The sequence below is a fragment of the Hippopotamus amphibius genome, chromosome 10, assembly GCF_030028045.1.
Source record: "Hippopotamus amphibius kiboko isolate mHipAmp2 chromosome 10, mHipAmp2.hap2, whole genome shotgun sequence".
Classification (NCBI taxonomy): domain Eukaryota; kingdom Metazoa; phylum Chordata; class Mammalia; order Artiodactyla; family Hippopotamidae; genus Hippopotamus; species Hippopotamus amphibius.
The window spans coordinates 57993766-58018265 of record NC_080195.1 but is presented as its reverse complement, the minus strand read 5'-3'; the positions used below and the strand labels follow the sequence as shown (position 1 = coordinate 58018265).

The following is a 24500-nucleotide window of genomic DNA, read 5'->3' as shown; positions in this document are numbered from 1 at the left end:
TGGACTGGTGCCTGTTTGTGAAGAATCATCTCATTAGCACATTACCTGCGTGATTAGTTACTGTCTCAGTCAGTTCGGGCTGTTAGAGTACCATAGACTGGGTGGCTTAGAAAACAAACATTTCTTTCTCACAATTCTGGAGGCTGGGAAGTCCAAGATCAACGTGTCAGCAGACTTGTGTCTGGTGAGAGCTGGCTTCTGGGCTTGTAAACAGCACTAACAGATGTGTCCTCACATGGCCCAAATGGCACAGAGAGAAGCAAGCTCTTTCCTGTCTCTCCTTAAAAGGGCACTAATCTCATCATGAGGGTTCCAACCTCATGACCTGATTACCTTCCAAAGGCCATACCTCCAAATACTAGCACCCTGCAGGTTAGGCTTCCAAGATATGAATCTGGGGAGGGCGGACAGAAACATTCAGTCCGTAGAGTCACTTCTCACATTTTCCTGTGTGGCTCTGAAAACAGAGTATCGACAGGTCATAAGGGTGTTTTGGGGCTGCCGTTCCTCCAGTTTTGAGTCTGATTTTATGGAAGACCCATCTTCTGCCTGCCTTAATCTGATAATCATATGCTAAACTGTATAATGGATTCTGTAAGTGTGTGCTGTCCAATATGGTAGCCACTATCCACACGTGGCTATCAAGCACTTGAAATGTGACTAGTCACAAAATGAGACGCATGGCATAAGAACGCACATCAGATTTTGAAGACAATGAAATGAATTACATTAAATGTGTCATTAATATTTTTATTGATTATATGATTAAATGATATTTTGGATATATATTCGGTGAAATAAAATACATTAATAAAATAAAGTTCATCTGTTTCATTTTACATTCTCAGTGCAGCTACCAGAAAATTTAAAAACAAATATGTGGCTCATATTATACTTTTATTGGACAGCACTGGTCCAAGTACTACAAGACGTTAGAGAAGTCATACATCCTACAGATAGCTTTGCTGGAGGAAATGAAGCTTGAAAAGGTCACGATAGATAAACAGAACTTGGATAGGCAGAAAGAAAAGGGAAAGACCTTTAAGATATGGAAAAATATATCCTATTTCTTCTTTGGCAAGACTGCATCGGAGGTGGTAGAATATATTCCTAGCACGAGGCACGTAAGGTCTAGTTGTTTCTTTTTGTGATGATGGCCACCATTGATCATGATTGCCTAGTTTCCTGAATTCATTAGGAACAGTAGATAATATTTAATTATGTTATTTATTTTTCCATTTCTGAGCTGGAATACTTTTTTTTTCTGTCTCTATGAATTTTTCTAATTGAAGTATAGTTAATTTACGATGTTGTGTTAGTTTCAAGTGTACAGCAAAGTGATTTGGTTACACATATATATGTATATTCTTTTTCAGATTCTTTTCCAGCATAGGTTGTTACAAGATACTGAGTATAGTTCTCTGTGCTATACAGCAGGTCCTTGTTGTTTACCTGTTTTATAATATTATAGTGTGTATATGTTAATCCCAAACTCCTAGCTGGAATAATTCTACAATAGGAAAGAAACTTCATTAGCTATTTGGTTACCTTAAGCTACTGTTTATAACAAACATGGAATAGTCTTCATTTTTTACTTTTATTTACCAATTTTCAAAATGATGAGTTGGTCTCCTAGCATCCTATAACAGCAATCAATGAGATTTTATTTAGCACAATCATGAGCTCATGAGTTTAAACATATTTGATATATTTCAATCCAGTGCAGTTACTATCCGTATTTAAGTTCAAATTGTTCATATTTGGCCAATGAAAGCCAATTCGAGTTGTCTCCTGAATTCTTTGGAAAAATCCAAGTGCTCTCTGACATCTTCCTTGTTTTCTGGTCTGAAAAGTTATTCCAGGCTCAACAGGTTCAGTTCTGTCCCTGACCTGTAATCAGCCATTTCTCCAGGAAGGTCAGGTTCCTTCAAGCGAGAAATAGTTTTTAGAGACTGCAGTTTGAGACCTAGAGGCCATTATTGCTAATGAATTGATAATCTTTTTCTAAGCCTTTTCAGCGGACAGAGCTAAGGAATACATAATACAAGTTTATACTAGTATTTCTAATTCAGATTCAGAAATACAGGGTTTTTACTGAACCTCAGTTGATTTTACATCTATATCTCCTTGCCCCTGTGCCAAAAATCCTGGTTCTCAACTATATCAAGTTACTCATTTGCTTTAACCCACAATATATGCACAACAGTTTTAGATAATAATACTAACATCACCACCAACAATACGATTACTGGCAACAGTTCAAGCTTTATTTTACAATTCCTTTCACCTTAGGGTATATTTCATTATGAATGTTGAGTTAAATTACTGTGTTTTTAAGTAATACAGCATGCATAGTTCCCTTCAGTGTAGTTATGCTATTTACTTGTTAGGTTCATTTATTTCATTTTACTTTTGAACTTTAGGGATGCTTCTTAAGAACACTACAGAAGTGATGTTGTGTTCTTAGTGCATCTTATCAGAGGCACCTGATATTAGATTTTCCTGTTACCAGTGTGGGTAACATTGCTTGAGTCTCCGTCAGTTTTCTATTTTCCTTTTGCGATTGAAAAGTAATTTGTGGAACCATACCTTGAGACTCTGTAAATATCCTATGCCTCATCAAACTTTCATCCACAAATTTTAGCATCTATTGATTATTCTTACCTGAATCAGATATTACTGTGATGGTTTCCAACTAGTGATTTTCCTAATTCGTCATTCTTTCTACATTTATCAGTTGACATTCTACTGTAAGAGCTTTTCCTTCTCTCCCATGTATTTATTCTTTTTTTCTTTCTTTCTTTATGTCAGTACAGACTCATGGATTCTTTTTTTCCTTTTTTTCTTTTATTTTATTTTTTGACTGTAGCACGTGGCATGTGGGATCTTTGTTCCCCAACCAGGGATCGAACCCATGCCCTCTGCATTGGAAGCACAGAGTCCTAACCACTGGACCGCCAGGGAAGTCCCAATTCTTTTCTTGTTAAAACAATTTTTTAAATTGAGGTATAGTTGATGTACAATATTAGGACTCACGAGATTCTTATTTGATCCAATTACTCATTGCTTTTATTTACATTAAAATTTTGTTATAAATAACCTATAATTCTAAGGATTATATGATTTTCCGCTTCAAATTAGTCACATTCTATGTCTATAATGAGCATACTTAAGAATCTCTTCCACTCTAACCCAGAAAGTAGGTTTCCTCTCTTTTCTCCTATGATATTATGATTTATAATGAGAAATATACATTTGGTCTTCAATCCCATTTCTGGCACAGAGCTCCTAAAACCCTTGGAATTTCCTAAGTGAATGAGAATGATAAAGGTGTCTTGTTATTCACAACAAACCCCTTTCAACCATATTTGAATTTATGTTAATGAGTTGACTTTGGGAAAGTCCCTAAGTGGTGGTGGTGGAGTGGGGGAGGGGGAGATGCTGGTTGCCAGGGGAACCAACCAGTGATTAGAGGGTCGGAAATTTCAGCCCTACCACTTTAACCTGTGGAGGGGGGAGAAGGGCTGAAAGTTGAATCAGTTGTCAATGGCCAATGATTTAATCAATTATGCCCGTGCAATGAGGCCTCCATAAAAACCCAACAGGATGGGGTTCATAGAGTTTCTGGGTTGGTGAACACATGGAGGTTCCGCGAGAATGGAGCCTCTGAGAACTTGGAAGCTCTGGGGCCCCTCCCACATATCCTGCTCCATGCATCTCTTCCATCTCTCTGTTCCTGAGTTGTATCCTTGTAATAAACACGTTATCTATTAAGTAAAATGTTTCTCTGAGTCCTCTAAGCTGCTTTAACGAATTAATCCAACCAAAGGAGGGGGTTGTTGGAAACTCTGATCTATAGGGGGTCAATCAAAGTACAGGTGACAGCCTGTACTTTCAACTGGCATCTTATCTTGTGGAATCTGATGCTATCTCTAGGTAGACAGTGTCAGAATTGAGTTGACTTGTAGGACACCCAGCCATGTCTGAGAATTGCTTGGTGGGTGGGGGTAAAAAACCTCACTTTGTAATTGGGGATGCAGAATTTTAGGTTTCTTCTCTTAGGAATCACAAGGGAAGATGACACCATTAATTATCATCTAGGTCATCTATTGGGACCCATTATCTAGATTATCTGTTGGGTCCCAGGCAAATCTGCCTTTAGACCACTTAGTAAGTACAATAATCTTCAGTTTTGAATTTGCAGTTAAAAGGATAGGCATATCATTATTCTTTTATTCATGAGAAACAGAAGAGTGAAGCAAATTATATCAGTGATAGCTGAGGCTAAAATCCCTGAGTGTCTTATTTCAGGTCCATAATTTTATCCATTTCAAGTCCTAGACTATGGAGTTCTTGGGATAGTTTTTGAAATGTAGGTTTTCACTACTGGTTTCTGAAATAAGATAGACTTTACATTATTTCTGGGTAGTGAGATTATGGAGAATTTTAATGTTGTATACTTTACTTTCTAAATATTGCACAATAAATACAATAAACATTTCACAATAAAAGTAAGAACATAATATTTTACTTTTACCCTAGGCAAGAACAATAGACAACCAAGCGGCCAAGCAGTGTTGGGGAAGAGCACTGGGTGGGGCACAAGGAGATGTGTGTTTTTATCCCTTTAACTACCTGTGGCCCTTCAGCAAATTCTCTTCCCTCCCTGAGCTTTATTTTCCCCACTGATAAGAGGAGAAGATTGCATTTTTGATCCTTATTCAAGCACTAAGTTTTAGTGTTCTGATTTTTTTTTTTTACCATGCGTGAGATTATCATCTTTTTTTTTTAACTATAGACAAGGAGAAACTTCTTGCCAAAAAGATCATTTCTCTTTGTCATATAAAAGCAAGTAAATGAAAACTTTAAAGTTTCCAAAAAACCACTTTTTTTTTTTTTTTTTTTTTGAGAAGCTTCCCATAGGGCTCTTCATTGCTTGGAAGTGGTTTTGTTCTGTTTTGTCTTATTTTGTTTTTTTCCCTCCACCTTTGCTACACGTGCTGAACTTGTTTTACAATTCCTTTTTGTTTCTTGCTGAGTGCTGTGGCTATAGGTTTGCTGTCGTGTTGGGTATGGTTTTTCACTTGTTATTTTGTTTTGTGTAGATTCTGCTGCTGTGATGGTCTCTTCTGACGGGGTGTTTTAGGTTCTTATACAGTTCATCGAGAGTTTCAGCCGTTCTGCCTTTCCTGATTTGGTTTCAGTGTGTTACCTGATGTATCTCCTGTGTCATTCCTCCCTGTTAGCTTGGATCTTAAAGACCAAGGGACTTGAAGATACCGTGAAACCTCTTTGCTGCTAGAAGTGCCAGCAGTTCTTTGTTCATTTCAAATAGAAGTAACCACACCTTGTTGATATTATTACCGTTGCCATGTAGCACCCCGGAGTATGTTGGTCGGGTCTTCCTGCGTTGTTTAACGCTGGAGCTGACTGAAGTTCGTGTCAACACATCAAGACGGTGTGTCAGTGATTTAAAGGCACATCTAATGAGCTATTGCAATTGGGGCCCCACCTTCCTATCTGCTTATTTGCTAAGAAAAATATCAAATATATCATGGGCTGCCAGACAATATAATCATAATCTTTTCTATTTTGCTCAAAAAAAATTTATATATGTTGATTTTCTTTTTCTTTTCTTGGATATTTTGAAAATGGAGACTTTGAGGTTTTCTAGTGCATTAGTTGGCTGTGCAAACCAAAACAAAACCTAAGGACCTGTGTTTTGCTTAAAATCTAAGGTCAGCAATAAGAACAACATTGTATGCTATTAAGTCCTCAGCTTAAGATCCTTCTGTTTTTATATATAATAATGTTTCTAAAAATGTTTCTAAAAATTGTACAGGAGAAGCAGTTGATTTACATGTTAAAAGACAGTGCTGCATTCCTGAAAAGCAAAGCTTAATGTTCTATAGCAAATTTAAATTATATAGTAAATGTTATTAATAATAAAATTAATTACAATTAATTTGCTATAGTAATTAATTACTTCAAATTCTTACTCCCCTCATCCCTTCAGTTTATTTGAAGTGACAGTAATGGCCAAAGAAATTGATTTTACTATTGGGAAGAAGTTATATGCAGATATCAATTTTGTTACAAGAATCAACAGGGGATTTTTCAGTTGCTTAAACAAGAAGAGTGAAGCTGGCTTGAAGTTGTCTTATACTGAAAAAATGTGTCCAGAGAAAGTTGAATGTAAGTCTTCTTTCCAGATAAGAAAGCTATAGGAATCCACCTCCCTGTCATAGCTCCAGAGAACTGGGAAATTGTCTCTCTGTTTGGACCACTTTTGAGGAGCTAATTTTCAACCCGTAATTTTAAGGAAATTTATTTTGGACCCAGCCTTCTACAGCTGATCCCAAGGATGACCAAGGGTGTCAGTATGTAATTATGAAAGTACTAGCTATTTAAAAGTGAAGATCACCTATGTTTTGGTTAGGCTCTTAAGTGTTTGAATAAAATACTTAATTTCTGAAAATGGTGGCAAAATTAAAGTTTATCTAACATCAAGTAACATTGTCCTGAGTAAAAATATCCTTTGGCTACCTGGGAACTGTGGACATTTAAGAGTGTAGATAAAAGTTCACCTCTCCCTCTGCCTAACCTGGGACATAAAAGATTTTTGATTTTGTTAGCTTCCGCACTTTCCCCTATATGTACATATTTTTAATGAAACTTTATTCTTCAAAGCAGTTTTAGGTTTACAGAAAAATTAAGCAGAAAGTGCAGAGAGTTCCCATATATCCTCTCCCTCCCCTCCCCCACCCACACACAGTTTCCCCTATTATTAATATCTTTCATTAGCATGGTACACTAATGATGAATGAATATTGATGTAATATTGATATTGTATTGGCCTTTATTATTTACTAAAGTCCACAATTTACATTAGGTTCCCTCTTGGTGTTGTACAGTTCTACGGGTTTTGAGAAATGTATAGTGTCATATATCCATCATTATGGTGTGTTGTACAAAATAATTTCACTCCCATAAAAATCCGCTGTACTCTACCTATTCATCCCTTCTTCCTTTCCCTCAAACGCTAGGAACCACACTGATTTTTTTCTTTTACTGTCTTTATAGTTTTGCCTTTTCCAGAATGTCATATTTGACATTTGAAATCATATGTTGAAATCGTACAGCGTGTAGCCTTTTCAGACTTGCCTCTTTCACTTAGCAATATGCGTTCAAGTTTCCTCCGTATCTTTTCATGGCTTGATAGCTTATTTCTTTCTCGTGCTAAATAATATTCCACTGTTTGGATGCGCCATAGTTTGTTTATCCATCCACCTGTGAAAGACATCATGGTTGCTTCTAACTTTTGGCAATTCTGAATAAAGCTGCTGGAAATATCTGAGTGCAGATTTCTGTGTGGACATAAATTTTCATCTCATTTGGGTAAATACCAAGGAGCTTAGTTCCTAGATCATAAGGTAAAAGTATGTTTAGTTTTAAAAGAAACTGTCAAACTTGTCTTCCAAAGTGACTGTACCATTTTGCACTCCCGCCAGCAATGAATGAGAGTTCCTGTTGTTCCACATCCTCACCTGCATCTGGTGTTGTCAGTGCTTTAGATTTTAGCCGTTGTGATAGGTGTAGAATGGTATCTTATTGTTTTAATTTGCAATTTCCTAATGGCATATGCTGTTGAGTAGCTTTTCATATGCTTATTTGTTGTCTGTATATCTTCTTTGGTGAGGCATCTTTTCAGATCTTTTGCCCATTTTTAGGTTGGATTGTTTGTTTCCTCGTTGTTGAATTTTAAGTGTTCTTTGTAGATTTTGGATACCAGTCCTTTATTAGATACAAGTTTCACAAATATCCCCTTCTTGTCTATGGGCTTGTCTTCTCACCCTTTTAACAGCATTTTTCACAAACCAGACATTTTGTAATTTAATGAAATACCACTTATCAATTTTTCCCATGGATCATGCCTTTGGTGTTGTATCTAAAAAGCTGTCATAAGATCTAAGGTCACCTAGATTTTCTTCTGTGTCATCTTCTGGAAGTTTTATAGTTTTGAATTTCACATTTAGGTTTATGATTCATTTGGGGTTAGTTTTTGTGAAAGGTGTAAGGTCTCTGTCTAGAATTTTTGTTTGGTTTTTGGTTTTGTTTTGCATATGATATCCAGTTGTTCCAGCAGCATTTGTTGAAAAGACCACCCTGTATTTTTAGTATTACTAACAATACACCATACTGCGTATGTGTGTTCACACTTATGGACCAAAGAGTTTGAAGCAACTCTATTTGGGCCTCATTGTTCTTACCGTTTTTCCCACCCATCCCCCCCTGTTACCACCATCTCCCATCTCTATTCTCTCGTTGCTCCTTTTTTCTGTGCATCTTTTGTCTCTCTGCTTCTTCCATCCCTTTTGTCTTTCCAGTCTTCTGTGAACACTGTCAATCCATCAAGGTTCTTCCTCTTCTCTGGTCGTTTGAAGCTTTGCTACTGGCAAAATATTCTTTCTTCTCCAACTCAGGAGATGTGTTTTGTTCCTTCCTTCCTGATTCAGAGCCATAATGGGTACTCTCGTTCACTGGGGAGCTGGTCTCCCAATGTTTAAGGTTTTGCTATAGAATTTCAATAATACCAGTGGTGGAGGATGAGGAACATATGTTATCTGGGCAGTCAGTATATATTTATTTTGACTCCATGTGCCATTATTCCCTTTTTTCATGCCAACATGATTTTCTTTGTCAAGTCTGCTTAGCTACAGAAGTGTGTCATTGCACTTGCATTTGAGCCTTTTTTTCTCTTTTTTCTATCACTAAAAGAACACACAGTGGGCTTCCTAGGTGGCGCAGTGGTTGAGAATCTGCCTGCCAATACAGAGGTCACGGGTTCGATCCCAGCTCCAGGAGGATCCCACATGCCGCGGAGCAACTAAGCCCGTGTGCCAAAAAAAAAAAAAGAACCGGCACAGCCATAAAAAGTGCCAGATGCCAAAAAAAAAAAAAAAAAAAAAAGAACACACAGTGTCCCTCAAAACCATAAGAAAGACATAATTGCATTTTAAACTTAAGAGCTGAAAGGACCTTTTAAATTACCCAATCTCTTCTCTCTTAAAAGGAGAGAAAATTGAGCTGGTAAAATAAGTTACTTGTCCAAATTATATAACTAGTTTGAAGCAAAGCCAGGAACGTAACTCAGGTTCCCCAGGATATTTCCTCAGAATATTTCTACTAAACCTCCCACACGAGCACATCTGCTATGCTTATCAACAACAATAAACATTTTTAAATACCGTAGTCATAATTCCACAGTCAGGTTGTTTGATCACACAGTTTAAGAGCTTTATCTCTGACTCCCTTACAATTACTGCAAATTAAAACAAGAGGATTTTCATTTCTGTTTTTCCTCCATGGATTCTCCAGGCATCCACTGGCCTGTGTAAGTCAGGCAAGCAGAGCTGACACTATGTAAAACTGCAGATTTGACAGATTTCCTTCAGTGTTTCACGGAGCCACAGCCACCCACCAGCCGTGATCCTACCCTGACACCCTGTGGACCATCTTCATCTCTTTCATGCTTCATTGCCATTAATGCTGGGTTCCTTCTTTGTACCAGACATAGGGCAGCTTGGAGACCTACGCAGTTAACCTATCTGTTACTCTAAGGCAGTATTAATCCCCGAGAACTGGTATTTCCAGATCGCCACTCAACAGCTATGAAGATAAGCCACAGCAAACAGGAATGACTGACGGTTTCTGTCCCTTAGGCCTAACTGCCCTTTTGTGGATAAAGTGACTCACAACGATTTTAATTCCTCTAACTGGGGATGTATGTTATGCTTCCCTGAAAATTAGCATGTAAATGCTCGCAGTTTTATTTTATCCTAATAGTTGCAAAAAAAAGAATCCTGTATTTGTCCCTACTCTCTCCCCACACCATCTTCACCAGAGTAGAGGAATTATAGGTTTCTAGGGGAAGGACAATGTTTATCTGGGTAATAAAGGGATAAAAAGTGGGGGAGAAGGAGAGAGGCAAAGGAAGTGAAGCCTGGGTGTGCAGAGATGGTTTGGGGAGATCTGTGGACATTAAGGCTCAAGTTAGCTGTGGGGGATGAGTGAAGTAGACAGAGAAGGAAAGAGGGTATGGGGTTGGTCAAGGTTATTGGCTACAGGCAACAGAAATCAACTAGCTAACATAAGCAGAATAAGAATTTACTAGAAGGATATTGGATAGCACCCAACCTGGGTTCCTAAGCTCACATTATGGGGACCAAGAGAGACTACACTGCAGGAAATTATAACAACAGTCACGCAGCAGGAATGTTGTGGCCAGGGTGCTCACCTAGACACTACCACCTCCTCTGCTATTACACACGGTCACCCCTGGACCCTGTTGTCAGTCCCTACTGATGTCACCATTGACAGCGACTGTTAAAGTCTCCCTTCATCTTTGTATCATTTCATCACCGTTGAAAGTATCAAGTGGCAGCATCCAGCTATCGGAGCGTGGGTCCTGTGTCTGGCCCCTATAGCATCTACAGGCAGCCTTGCCTCCCACAAAACTCACACAGTGCAGTGGAGGGGAGGAAGTTCCTCTAATACATGCAGGGCATTTGGATGCTGGGCAGCCCCCAAACCAACCCCAGCAAAGGCTCTCGTGGGGTGTTCTCTAGCTAGGACATTTGTTGGAAGACAGCTGCATGGACCCAGACATAAGCGATCAGGGACCAAAGGGAGGAAAGCTGGGCTACAGCAGGCTTCTACCTTTGCCCTTTAAAGAGGAACATCTCATCTGAGCATCAGGCCTTCCCTGAGGCCTCTTCTGCTTGTCTCCGGAAATTTTCTTTGAAGATTTTTTTTTTTTTTATTTGTTGGACTTTGAAGATTTTGAAGGGGAAGATGTTTGCAGATGATTGGCTTTGTCTGTTTCGAAAGCAGTTTTCTTTAGGTAATGCTTATATCCTGACAATACTTATTTAAAATTATAAGTGGCACCAGTCTGGCAATGAATACCACTACAGAAACAAAAGGCAGATAAGTGTCAGAGCATACCTCTGACAATCATCACAGTTTTGTCATGCTTTTCCATCTTTAGAGCATTAATTAAGTAGGCCTTAGAATAGCTCTAGAAGAAACATGCCTGCAGTGCAATCACTCAGCATATAAATAAAATCCAGGAAGTAGATCCCTGTGCTCTGCCTCCAACCATAAAATAATTGTTTTTCCCTCTTTAACCCCCTCACAGGAGACAGAATAGAAACAGGAAATAGGGAGAAAAAGGCAGGAAAGATAAAGAGGAAAAAGGACTCACACACAGAGACGAGCAGACACAGATACTGAGAGGCTGGTGAACCAACAGAGGCCCGTGGCTCTCTCCCAGGAGCCAAGGCTGGAGACCCTGCTTCCCCATCACCCCCTTCACAGGGCAGAGGCAGGCAGGTTTGCATGGGAGCAGGAACAGTGGGGGGATGGGGGGAAGTGGGAAGGTAGAAGTAAAATTAGTCTGCCCCCCCCACACCCACAATGTGGGCAGACTGGACCCCTGGAGGGGGTGAAAAACGGTGTGTCAACTCAGAGGCTCTCCACCCTTCCAGTCCCCCCTTCTACACGGAACTCGCCTCACTTTTAGCTCCCCTCACTGGAGTTCTCACTTCCAGGGAACCAGAGCTCACGGAAGAAAATAAGAACAAATCTGCAGAGGGAAGTTACATGAGAAACGTCAACCTGAATGACCTTTACCAGATGTAGCAGAATTAATGAACAGCAAGAATAAGACTTCATAAGACGCAAAGTGAATATCCTGGAAGAGATGCAGATAGGAGGACAACGTGAAAATGAAACAGGTTACAGCTATAAAGAGGAAGCAACTGGGAAAACCCAGATTTAAAAACTAACACTGTTTACACAACGACCTGAGCAATGGAGTGGACCTTAGAATGAACAACGGATTGGAGAACTGGAGGATTGCGTGGAGGATCTACCTAAAGAGATGTAGAATATGAAGAGAAAAATTAAGAAAGTGGGAGGGCAGCCCTAAGTACGACATCAACAAAATAGGGGTCCCACAGGAAGAAAACAAATGGAAAGAAAGGAATATGTGTAGAAATAATGCTGAAGAATTAGGAACGGCCATTTCCCTGACATCCTGGGGTATTTTTTAGGACTTGTTGAAAGCTAAAACCTTAGCTGGACTACCTCCACTCATATGAAAACAGTAACTGTTTTCGTGTGTACTAAGTGTCAGGTACATGCTTGATTTCAAATATGTCACAGATAAAATCCTCAAAGAGAGACAAAACAAACACATGGAACAATCAGCAAATATTATGAAACATGAAAATACGATGTAACTGAGTGCTAACGTGAATAGTACAGTCCATACGTTTCATGATATTAAATGGTGAGATTAGGGCGAGTTAGGGTCTTCAGGACATACCTGATTTGACATCAGTTCTTGTGGAAAAAAATATCACAGGGTTTCCCACAGTGTGTACTATGGAACGCTTGCTCTGTAGGATAGTCTCGGTGTTGCGTGTGAAAGGGATTCCAAGTGTAGTGGAATTTGACCATGTTTTGACGGCCCAATATCTGAATCCCATTCCCATATGTTTCGGGGAAATTCCTCATTTCAGGAGTCTCTGCTGAGACAGAGCTCCTTCCACTGGGGAAATGAAACATCAGGCGTCTGCCTTTTTGAACACATCCCTTCCACTCCCACCAAGCTCAGGCTTGCGTTTGTGGCCTCAGTGCTGCCAATCAGATCTGCTTTCCCCAGACTTGGACTTGGGAGCCGGTGATGCAGGGACGCAGCTGCTCAGCAGCAACAGAGGCAGCACTGGGTGCTCAGGGATGGCCACGGCAATGGCGTGGCAGCACCTAAAACCTTCCAAAGGCTTTCTGTTTCCTTAAAGTCCAACCTCCCTAACGTGACTTTAAGACTCTTCAGGACCATCACGACCTTTCACACACCTCATGCTTCAGCCAAACTGATTTTCCCTTAATTCTGCAAACTTGCATCTTGCCTTCCCTCTCTCTTTTCCTCCATCCCTCCTTCCTCTCTTTCCTTCCTTAGGTCTGCTACACAGTCCCCTTTGCTTGGACATTTCTCTTGCTCTGTCTGCGTTTTTCTGGTTAATGCCTACTCATCCTTTAGGAAGATATTCCCCAGAAAGTCTAACCCACACACTTCCACAGCAACTTGAACGTTAATGCACTTGCTTGTTGAACTGGCATTCTGTGTGCAAACCTGTGATCTCAGAGAGGGCAAAAGGCTATGTCCACACTGCTTAGTGATGCATCTCCTGTGCCCAGAACACTGCCTGGCACAGGGTGGGGAGTCAAATATTTATTGAATGAACAAAGTTCATCCTAGAGGAGCTAGAATCTAGACCGTGTATTGTTCTATATTCCCGGCCTGCCAATTAGTACCCGTCTCTTCACTATTTTCCCATGTTTTTATTGGAAGTGAAACGTTTAAAATAAAATTCAAATCATAAGCCAAAAGAGGAAAGAGTATATAAATGTATTTCTGTCCAGATTATTGTTGGCATAATGAAATTGGTGAGATGAGGTCTGTAAAGCATGATTCTTAGGAAAGTGCTCTGAATACAAAATGCTGAGAATCTAAACAAATAGGGAATAAATAGCTCCTGGGGGGGTAAACTGCTCTTTTCGATGAGATGAACGAGCAGTTCCAGGAAAGCTGGAAGCCAGGCTATGAAAGGAAATTAATATGCTACCTGAGATGGACTGCATAACCTTCTCCTCCGCCAGGGGCAGCTGGGCTTATAAGTGTGTCTCCACCCATGGAAAACAGACAGTCCATAACTGATTGACTGGTGAATGTGTGGGAGTGGAAAAGCACTGCCCCAACCCAGAGTGCGGGTGGGACAGCTCTGCCTTCTGCTCTGCCTGGTGCTCGGCAGGTCACAAAGCACGGGTCACCTGTAGTCTAGGGACGTGGATGGTTCCGATGTTCCTGTTCCCATTCTACGGTTGAGGAAATTGAGAATTTAAGTGAATCGTCCAGGGTCAGCCAGATAGAAGATGTAGTAGCAGAAATAAAATCCAGGTCTACGTATCTTTCTGCATTATAGCGTAAGTTTACAGAAGATGGTTTTCCAAGGCTACCTCAGGCAGAGGGAATTTTAAACAGTCACATCAATAACTACAGGAATTACATGAAAGCTTATCTTTAAAAAAAAAAAGTATAACCTGTGATTAAAGCAGCTCAGTTCCCTGCAGTAGTTATAAAACTTCTGGGATGAAATGCTTCATTTACTAGGACTTTCTAGCCGCTAATAAAAAAAGGATTCAGAACTACAAGGCCACTTTTCTCCAGGGCAGACTATTTCGTACAACAGTCACATAATGGACTCTCTCAGCAGGCCTGCCTTCATTTAGCATGAGGGCTCTTGGCAGATGGGTACAAGCTGGAGGTAAGCTGCTGGTCAGGGAAATGTACAGAGTCTGTACCTGAATGGCTTTATTACTTAAATATTCTACAAATCTAATGTTATAGGTTGATTTATGTCCCCACCTCCAAAATATATGTTGAAGTTTTTTTTTTTAAGATTTATTTTTATTATTTATTTATTTATTCATTTTATTTTTGGCTACATTGGGTCTTCGTTGCTGTGTGCGGGCTTTCTCTAGTTGTGGCGAGCGGGGGCTTATCTTCGTTGTGGTGCACAGATTTCTCATTGCGCTGGCTTCTCTTGTTGCAGAGCATGGGCTCAGGCGCATGAGCTTCAGTAGTTGCGGCACGTGGGCTCAGTAGTTGTGGTGCACAGGCTTAGTTGCTCCACAGCATTTGGGATCTTCCGGGCCCAGGGATTGAACCTGTGTCCCCTGCATTGGCAGGTGGATTCTTAACCACTACGCCACCAGGGAAACTCTATATTGAACTTCCAACCTCTGGGACCTGTGAATGTGACCTTATTTGGAAGTAGGATCTCTGCAGATTAATTAAATTAAGATGAGGTTATGAAGGTGGGCCCTAATCCAATGACTGAAATCCTTATAAGAAGAGGGAAATTTGGACACGGACATACACAGAGAGGAGAACAGAATGTGAAACAGACACACAGAGCGAACACTGTGATGACAGAGACAGGGGTTGCAGTGATGAGCTGCAAACCAAGGAACCTCCAGGACTGACTGTCACCACCGGAAGCAGGAAGAGGCAAGAAAGGGTTCCACCCAGTGTCTCAGAGGGAGCATGGCCTGACATCTTAATTTCAGACTTCTAGTCTCTGGAACTGTGAGAGAATACATTTCTGTTGTTTCAAGAACCCAGTTTGTGGTACTTTCTTATGGCAGCCCTGGGAAACTCACACACCTAATAACACAGAATCTAGGCGGGCATGTTACTGTCCAGTGCAGTACTAGCTTCATCTTCATATTTCTTTTCCAGGGAAGAGCGATGTAGAAATGAGTTATGTTTATCAGACCAAAGACAATGTAAAGTTCTCCAGCTGCCCGAGAGAGAGAGAGAGAGAGAAAGAGAGAAAGAGAGAGAGAGAGAGGCAGATGGGCTGTAATCAGTTAGTATAAAGCACTAGTGAGGACAGATTATATGAGAATATGTTGTTTTGGAGACTGTTTGCCACTTCCCTGAATATAAAAGAACCTGTATAGGGAACCTCCTGGCGGTCCAGTGGTTAGGACTCAGCACTTTCACTGCCGTGGCCCAGTTTCAATCCCTAGTCGGGAACCTAAGATCCTGCAAGCCATGTGGCTAAAAACAAAAACAATAAAAAAAAGAACCTGTATAAAATGTGGGTTGTTGCTCAGAAGTGGGCAAACACAAATGCCAGCACATCACAGCTTTTTGATGATGGTGATGAAATATCTCAGACATATAAACAAGTATAGAAAATAATATAACAAACGCCTGTGTGCCCACTACTCAGCTTAAGAAACAGAAAGACGATTAGAATTCCCTACTTAGCCCCATCCATCCTCTTCCTTCATCCCCCAAAGTAACCATTTTAGGGAGACGATGTCTGTACATCTTACAGGAAGGCAACAACTGAAATTTTTCTATACTGTTCTCTCAAGGCTATTTGTATAGTGAACATCTCAGAAAATAGAGATGGTGTCCCTCTCTGGGCCAAAGATCAGGCAGGCTTTCTGCCCATGTTGTGACCAGACTAATAAAGTACTTGCCTTTAACCCAGGAGTCGGGGTCTATCAATATTGATGAAACTGTGGCAACTGTGAGAAAGTCTCAGAGCCTTCCAGTTTTTGAAAACCAGTGGTCTTGAATTTGGTGTTTATTGCTTCCATGTATGTATATTTTACTAAAGATAGAAAGATAGATGTTATTGTTTTGCTTGTTTACAAAGTTTATGTAAATGGGATCACACAATATGCATCCTTCAGCAACCTGCTCTTTCTCCTAATTTACTGTCTTCAGAGCTACCCATACTGACCCATATTCTACTTCATTCATTTCACTCTTACTCATGGCTCCTTGTGCATGTGTAAGAGAGCTTTCCTTGTGAATAAACTTTGGAGTGGAAATGCTGGAAGGTAATGTGAACTCATCTTCAGCTTTAGTAGATACTGCGCACTTGCTCTCTGAAATGGTTGTACCGAATAACATCCTCATAAGCAATACGCAAGAGTTCCTATTTCTCTCCATCCTTGCAAATGTGGTACTGTCATACTTTTGAGTCTTTACCTTTCTGGTGAGTGTAAAGTGTTCACATCTTTTCACATGTTCTTTGGTCATTTTCCTCTTCAGTTGCTTGTTTATATCCTTTACCCATTTTTCTATTGGGTTATTGTGTTTTTCTATGAGTTTTCAGGATTCTTTATATATTCATGATACTGATATTTTGTCTGTTATGTATGTACAAATAACATCTCCTATACTATGGCTTGTCTCTGCCTTCATTCATGGTGTTTATATAGCTTCTTGATGTCACAGCACAAGTCTATATCCACAGTGGTGTTCAGTGCGTCAGGGATCCAAAATGGTGATGATAGCACGATCCGACCAAGCACTGTGTGGAGACTGGGATGCAAGAAGCTTGGGGTCTACTCATGATTCTTCCATAGTTGAGTATCCTTGGGGAAATCACATCACCTCTATGTCTCGGGGTCCTCTTCGGTCAGTGGAACCTTTGGACTAGATGATCTCCCTGAGTACCTTCCCAGATGTAAGGTTCTCTAACACTATGAGTCAAGGTCATGGCTACCAGGCAGGCAACAGCGGGACCTATGTGAACAATACCAACTTCACTATAACTTGGGAAATACCCAACTAGCTTCTGTTTTTCCTCTGACTCCTCCACATGGGCAGCCACTTTGTCCTCTGGGTGCCCACAGCACCTGCTCACATGGCTACTGTAATATCATCACATTATACTTTTGATGATAACACCATCTCTCTGACTAGATCATGAGCTCCTCGAGGACAGGGTTGCCTTTAGCATATACTTAGCACCTCCCATAGCTCCTGATGGAGGGAGCATGGGAGAATAGGAAGAAAGGATGGAAAGAGGGAAGGAGGGAAGGGAGGGAGGAAGGAATGGCAGACAGAAGGGCCAAAGAACCTAAACAACCCCCAAGATATACACCCAGTGAACATAACAGAGTTATTAAAACAGTTACCAAGTAACATTTGTATTTGTTTGTAAAAAAAATTTTTATAATGTTTGTAACAGGAGGAAAGGGAACCATTAGCAAATACTATTGTAGCTATTTTACAAGTGGAATGAGTTCTTCAAGATCACACCATAAAACAATGGTGTGCCTGATAATGGAAACCAATAATCTCTGATTCTTAACCTGATGTTCCAATAAAGCCTACAGTCTCATTATTTTAGCAAAACCAAACTAGATTTTGAATTAAACTCATTTTCACCCTGTTTCTGCAACAGAACTCTATTATTTGTAATTTTGAACTTTTCCCTACTGACGTGTTCTAAAAGATTAAAAAGGGACTCTCTAAGCTTTAAGACCTTTCATAATTGTGATCTATGTAATATGAGAGATGGGAGTACTTAAATAATTCTTTCCTCATAGTTATAATGCAATTCCCTGCTTGTAGTAAACACAGGAAGAGAACAACATATATGTAATAAAAGTGCTCTTGTTGTCATGAAAACAGGAAGAAGCAACAGGAGGGAAAATCTTGGCTCTTAAACAGGTCTGTTACAAGGTATCAGGGTCCATTATGCATTGTCAATACCTTCCTTTATTTTTGCCTTTAGATGGCTTACTTCACTACTGCAAATATAATCCAACTTTCTCAATTGCATGTTGGCCTCTGGAAAAGCAAAGCAACACTTGAAGAGGACTTTTTTATCCCTCCTGGGGGTGGTGCATTATCTGCTCATCTTGAAAAAAACTACCTAGTATCTTCTATCTCCTACTCTAATATATTTTTTTGAAATTTATTATGCCAGTATCTCTGAGTTTTTAAATTATAATTTAGTAAGATCATTATTAAATAATAAAAAAATTAAGTGGATTATACAAGCCAGACCAGGAATAAAAGAGTGGGGAGATAAGAGAGTAGAGTGGAGTAACTATGGCATTGACACATCTGCTCTGCTCTTCTCCCAGCAGACCTCCTTCCTGCTGGCCCAGTTTCAGCCTCACAGACACACTAGCTTCCAGACGTGCTAGTGACATTGGCAATCTCATGGCTGTGCACCTCGTAATAATGGACAGTTGGCAAGTTGCTGGCAAATGGGCCCATCCACTAGATGGTTTCTTTGGAACAGTTCTTCCCAAAGTGTGGGTCCAATCCACGTGCATCAGAATCCCCTAGCCTGCTGTTAAAAACACATTATTTTTAAGTTCTATTCCTGATCTGCTGAATCAGAAATGATGGGGGTGGGTTTGAGAGATTTGAATGCTAAAAAGCACACTGAAATTTGAGAATCACTGCCTTAGAGTGACATATGAGAAAAAAAAAAAGTGGACGGAAATCCCTTCTGGCACTAAGTACCTAAGAAGGGAGGAGGAGGAGTCTGCAGCCTAGGTAACGAAAAGGGAAGCAGACAAGCTAAAGATGAAGCTGGCCTAGTTCACAGCTTTCCTTAGGTTTTTACCTCAGTTCTGACTGCTTTAGATTTAAGCCAGACAGAAGTGTGCTCTAAACACATGTACTGTGTGTAATGCTAGCGTTTATGTTATGAACCCCAAAAGTGAGCCTGCTTCTAAGCTAATTCATTTTGCCAGCACCAGAGATGCCAAATATGAAATTGTTGGCTTCCCAGAAAAGCCAGGCAGGTAAACTAACTGTTAGAATATGGAGAGGTCCGTGTCCACAATGAGACACCACTTTACACCCACTAAGATAATTACAGTCTAGAAAACAGACAGTAATAAGTGTTGACAAGGATGTGGAGAAATTTGAAACTTTTACATTGCTGGTAATGTAAATTACAGGAATGTAAAATGATGTACCTCTTTGGAAAACACTTTGGCAGTTCCTCAAAAAGTTAAACATAAGAGTTACCATGTCACCCAGCAATTCTACTCCTAGGTATACAGTCAGAAGATTTGAAAACGTATGTTCACACAAGAAGCTGTTTACAAACATTCATAGCAGCATTATTTGTAATAGCCAAAAAGTAGAAATAACCTAAATTTCCATCAACTGAAGAATCAACAAACGTGGTATATATTAATGCAATTGGAATATTATTGAGCAATAAACAGAAATGAAGTATTGACACCTGCTACAACATGGAGAATCTTGAAAACATTATGCTAAGTGAAATAAGCCAGATACAAGACAGCATATCTTATATTATTCTATGTATATGAAATAGCCTACATGAAACAGGCAAATCCATAGAGACAGAAATTAAATTAGTGGTTACCAGGCACTGGGGTGTGGGAAGACATTCTGGAACCTTTTTGAAACATTGAAAATGTTGAAGTATGTGGGCCGAGCGATGGGATTCAGAATGTCCTGCTTGAGCAGTGGAGGAGCTGAGGGTGCGGGGCGTGGAGACTAATATCACCCTGTTTGGTCCTGAGGGATGGCTGGTTAGCCAAAGACGGGTAAGATTCCTCAGAGGAGGAACAACCTAAGACAGGCACAGCCGCAGAGGGGCCAACAGGGGTGGTGCATAGAACCTTCCTTATATCACCGTGTTTGGCCCTGGAGGATGACTGGTTAGCCAGAGACGGGTAAGATTCCTCAAGGGAGGAACAACCTAAGACAGGCACAGTCGCAGAGGGGCCAACACGGGTGGGGCACAGACCCCCAATATCTGAGAGAGGTCTCCTGCCCCCAGGGCTGTTTTGCTCTCCACCCCCAGCTCAAATCCACACCTGCTCAACTCAGACCCAGGAAGTAAACAAAGATAATTGCCTCAGTCATGTGAGGCCTTTGATTGTTTATGAGTGTAACCTGAGAATGTTAACCCACGAACTCAATAAAAGCAACCTGGGATGAGTCAGCAGGGCTCTTGATCCGAGAGGTCTTGAGTCCCCCGGTCCCATCTTTCTCTTCAGTCTGTGTCTGTGTCTTCTTCAAGCTTGCGGCACCCGTCACTCACCTCGAGTCGCCGAGCTGGTCTCGGCACTGGGGGAAGAAGGGAATGAGGAGTGACTGCTAATGGGTACAGGGCTTCTTTGGGGAGTGATGAAAATGTTCTGGCATTAGGTAGTGGTGATGGTTGCACAGCTCTGTGAATATACTAAAAACTACTGAATTCTACACTTTAAGAGTGAATTGTGTGGTGTGTTATCTATATCTCAATTTTAAAAAGTGATGGAAGAAATGACCAAGAAAAAAGGAATAAATTTGACTACACGAAAAAATGCTTTGTGGTTGTATATAGGAAAAGCTAACTTCTACTTTCTTCTACTCATCCAGTACTTCTGACATCAAAAATGTGAGTCTTCCACACATCAAGCAATTTTGTGACACCAGCTGGGTGTCCTATGATTCGATTCAGTTCTGACACTCTCTACCTAGTGTTTGCATCAGATCTCATAGGTTAAGGGCTCAGTCCCACAAGACTGCCCACCTCCCACTTCAGATGCCGATCACAAGTCCAGGTTGTTACCTATGCTTGGACCAACCAAGCTGTAAATCAGAGGTTCCCGTGACTTCCTCCTCAAGTTTGATTAATTTGCCTGGAACTCAGGAATACAGTGTATTATTAGATTACTGGTTTATTATAAAAGGATATAACTTAGGATGAGCAATGTGGAAGAGGTGCATAGGGTAAGGTCCAGAAGTGTCCTGAGCACAGACGCTTCTATCCCCATGGAGTTGGGGTGCTCCACCTTTCTGGTATATGGAATGCATTCACTAACCTGGAAGTTCTCCAAACCTTTTATTTCAGGAATTTTTATGGAGGCATCATCATTTAGGCATGATCAATTATTAACTTGATCTCTAGCCCCCTCCACTTCCTGGAGGATGGAGATAGAGCTGAAAGTTCCAATCTCCTAATCATGGCTAGGTTTTTGGGGTGACTAGCTCCCATCCTGAAGTTATCCCGGAGCCCACTGAGTCTCTTCATTAGAACAAAGGAGACTCTTATCACCCAGGAAATTCCAAGGGATTTAGGAGCTCTGTCAGGGGCCAGGAATAAGGCCAAATATTAGAACAGAATATGCTAGTAGTGCTCTTATCACTTAGGAAATTACTAGGGTTTTAGGAGCTCTGTTTCGGCAACTGGAGGCAAAGGCCACATATATTATTTTTCTATTATTTCACAGTGGTATTAACATGCTGTATAGAGGTAATCAGAGGCCACATGCCCCTCCCCCCCAAGAGAGGGACACCCACTTATTTGATGGGATGGGGAACTATCAGGGAAGACTTCCCATAAAAGGACTTTAGGGATGAGAAGGATATTGAAAGGTTAGTCACTGGGGGCAGAGCCCTTTTGAGAAATAGCAAGTAATTGGGCATATGGGGGATTGGTGGGCAAAGAAACTAGAGAAGAAGACAGTGATCAAGAAAAGCCCTGAGTGATTCAAACCAGTGGGGAAAAGATGGACTTGTTAATACATGGTGTTGGGACAACTGGAAAGCCATATGGAAAAAAAAAAGATAAAATTGAAATTATTCCTCATACCATATGCTAATATTAATCACAAAGGGATAGAGATTTAAGTATTCAAAATATGATACCATAAAGTACTAGAAGAAAACATAGGCCTCAGTAACCTAGAGTGGTGAAAACTTTCTTGACTCTAATTCAAAATCCAAGGAAAAGATTGAGAAATGTAGTTACTTGAAATCTAGTCAAGCCTCTAGCTCTAACTGCCAGTTTACAGGAAATACAGGGGATAAAGGAACCCGTTCAATGACACCACAGGATGCAATCAGCAAAATCTAGAATGTGGGTGTTTCAGGTTTGTACTGCTAATTTGTGAGCTGCTTTCTTTAACAAATAAATGCCCAGAAGCGGGGTAGGTGGGAAGGGTTACCTTTAGATTAAAAGAGATTCAAAAAACATATCAACCAGGGATTTCCCTGGTGGCTAAGTGGTTAAGAATCTGCCTGCCAGTGCAGAGGACACAGGTTCGATCCCTGGTCCGGGAAGATCGCACATGCCGCAGAGCAACTAAGCCCATGTGCTACAACTACTGGGCATGAGCTCTAGAGCCCGTGAGCCACAGCTACTGAGCCCACGTGCCTAGAACCCATGCTCCGCAACAGGAGAAGCCAATGCAGTGAGAAGCCCATGCAGCACAACTAGAGAAAGCCCACATGCAGCATCAAAGAACTAATACAGCCATAAATAAATAAATAAATAAATAAATAAAATGTTAAAAATAAATTTAAAAAATTATTAAAAAAACAAAAACAAAAACATATCAATCAGATGCAATATGTGGATCTTGTTTGTACTCAAAATTCTTTAAAAAACTGAAAACATAATTTTTTAAACATGAAGAAATTCAAACATTGTGTGGATATTGAATAATTTTAAAGAATTATTATTAATTTTATTAAGTATGATAAGGGTAATGTGTTATGTTAAAAAGAGGAGGCCTTATCTCAGAGTTACAGGTTGAAGTAGTTACAGAAGAAATGGTATGATCTTTGGTATTTACTTTAAAATAATCTGAAAAGGATGTGTATCGAAAATGGAAGGTGTAGATGAAATATAATGGTACACTTTTTAAATAATTATTAAAGTTGGATAAGTACATGAGGATTCATTATTCTATTCTATAGTCTCATAAAAATACTATTCCCATTCCTTTGGAGGTAAATCTGAAGATTTCCAGAGCCACCAAAGGCCTTTTCAGCAGGAGAATGCCAAGATGCAACTGGCATCTGAGGGAGTACAGCCCTAGGGATGAGAAGACTAGATAAGATGCTGCAAGGAGGGTTACAGTGATGAAAGACTGGACAAGGAGAGTGTCACTGGTGGGGGAGGGGAGGATCTGGGTATGGACACTATGAAGGAGGTAGAAGTGGTAGAACTTGATGACCTGTTGATGGAAAATGCTACAGAAGTAGGAATCAAGGATGACTCAGGCTCAGATGAATGGCTGTATGGTGAGGCCATTCAACAAGCAAGGAAATGCAAAAGAAATGAAAGTTAGGGGTGAAGGAAGTGACAGGTACCACTTCCTTCAGGTTGAGATTGAGGTACCTGTGGAACATCCAGAGCTTAGGAAAGATGTCTGCATGAGAGACAGGGTGTTGGCAGTGATCAGCTGCAGCATAATTTCCACGGAAACACATAGAGGGCAGACACAAGAAAATGCTCCCTTCGTGAGCAAGCACTTCTCATCTAATTAATAAATTACCCTTGGACTGTTTTAACATTAAGAAAGCAAAGTTTCTTGATCAAGAATGATATAAGTGATCCAAATAGTAATAATCTATGATACCCATGCTATTCTGTTGCCTCCCAATTTCCATTTTCAACATGTCATAGATCTTCAGGATTTCACTGCAAGGCTTCCTTGTTTCATTTCTTTCCCCTAATAAGGTGTTTTCAAGAGAATGCTAAGGCTTAAATTCATTAGGGGAAAAAAAATCTTATATGAAAGATCAACTTTTTCTTTTTTTTTTAATAAATTTATTTATTTATTTTATTGGCTGTGTTGGGTCTTTGTTGTTGCAGACGGGCTTTCTCTAGTTGCAGTGAGTAGGGGCTACTCTTTGTTGTGGTGCGCAGACTCTTCGTTGTGGTGCGCAGTCTCCTCATTGTGGTGGCCTCTCTTGTGGAGCACAGGCTCTAGGCATGTGGGCTTCAGTAGTTGTGGTTCACGGGCTCTAAAGTGCAGGCTCAGTAGTTGTGGCACACGGGCTTAGTTGTTCTGCACCATGTGGTATCTTCCTGGGGCAGGGATTGAACCCATGTCCCCTGAATTGGCAGGCAGATTCTTAACCTAGGAAGTCCAAGATCAACTTTTTCTTACTTTGCCTTTTTTCTATTGTCTATAGTATTACAAAAAGCTGAAGGAAAACACCAAAACCCTCTGGATCCAGCAGCATGGTTCAATTTCCTGTCTTTTAAACAGCCATGATAATGTTCAGTCCTTGGGGTGACACATGTATTTAGAAGAAGCCACAGATCTACTGATGTAAA

At 40.4% G+C, this 24500-nt stretch overlaps 1 protein-coding gene across 1 annotated transcript in view; it reads left to right on the top strand.

The window, feature by feature from the left end:
* The window catches only part of SIDT1 (SID1 transmembrane family member 1), a 93632-nt gene that overhangs the window by 4536 nt on the left and 64596 nt on the right, over positions 1 to 24500 (top strand). The window lies entirely within an intron of this gene.